Source organism: Callospermophilus lateralis, chromosome 5 (genome assembly GCF_048772815.1).
Source record: "Callospermophilus lateralis isolate mCalLat2 chromosome 5, mCalLat2.hap1, whole genome shotgun sequence".
In the NCBI taxonomy this organism is placed as follows: domain Eukaryota; kingdom Metazoa; phylum Chordata; class Mammalia; order Rodentia; family Sciuridae; genus Callospermophilus; species Callospermophilus lateralis.
In genome coordinates this window covers 48,648,768-48,650,253 of record NC_135309.1, presented here as the reverse complement: position 1 = coordinate 48,650,253, position 1,486 = coordinate 48,648,768, and positions in this window count along the sequence as shown.

Genomic DNA, 1,486 nt, shown 5'->3' with positions numbered 1-1,486 from the left:
TGAGAGGTTCAGGTGAAAGGACGAGGAGCGTTTGCATAATGCATTTCCTCTAATTTACTAGGAAAATTCACTCCTGGGTTAATTTTGTGTACAAAGTACAACTTTTATTTTTTTATTATTCACTCATATGTGAAGAAGTTAATGTTTAATAGCCTTTTAAGATAACATTGCATGCCTCTACCAATGGACTCATATCCCAAGGTAGTTGAAAAAAGCATGTTTATAATATATTCTTTCATCATACTTAATTAAATGTACATATATATTGACTTCTAAGACAGTCTGTTTAATATATATGTATACATATATTTATCCACACACATACAGTTCTATATATAAAAACAGAGAGAGAAAGATCCCTCCCAAGGCACTATTTAGTGTCTAGCCAAGTGATAATGCATGTTGTTAGATTGAGACAATAGCAATAACAGTGTATCTGCTGGAGTGCTCTTGTTAATGTTAAAGAGTGCCTTCTTATTATGGCAAGACTGTTTTTAGTCTTTAGAAAATGCAAGCCATTCAAGTGTCAGGTGTCGAAGAAAAAATTAGATCCATCAGATAGGAACACACTTTAAATAATGGTGACCACATTTGTTTTGCTTGCTTGTTGCCTAGTAACCACAGGGCATGACAGAATTGCAGACATAGAGAAGGTTAAGGGCAGAGAAATAGCTACGCTCTGGTGGTAAGAAACTTATCTGTTCAGAAAATAATTCACAGCTCATTGGCTCCTTTATACTATACTGAATTCATTTAGCATCCCTTTTTATAACACACAACTGGATTGTTAAAGGACTAACTATTAATTTTGGATATGTTCAAGTTTCCTTGGGCAACTACTGAACACCTTTTTTAAAATGTAAAGTTATGCATGATTTTGTTTATTCACCCAATTATATTCAAGAAACTGGGTCAAAGGCAGTGATGTGCAGAACACAATTTTTAAAAAAGGAATTAAGAGGCTGGGGCTGGGGCTCAGCAGTAGCGCACTTGCCTGGCATGTGTAAAGCACTGGGTTTGATTCTTAGCACCGCATGTTAATAAATAAATAAAATAAAGATCTATCAACAACTAAAAAAATTTTTAAAGAAATTAATAAAATATCAGAAAGTAAAGATTAATGTAGGCTTAGCACATGGGTCTCTATTTATTAGCTGAGTGACATTGAGCTAATTAATTAACTTTTCTAAGCTTCAATTTCATGGTTGATGTGAATTTAATACTTATCTTGCAAGGTTTTTATGAGGAGTAAATAGGCATTGTAAGCTTAAGTAGAGCACCTGGCACATAATACTGTCTTAATGAGTAACTATTATTATTTGGTAGAAAAGTAGATCATTAAAATATTTTAAATACTAGATTTGTTTGTATTTTGACCTTTAAATGAACTTTACATCTGCAACTAGCTTATTTTATACTTGATCAAAAATGTAAAAACATATATTTTCTAAAATCTAGAATATAAAACTGAAGAGTGCAGCTGGTA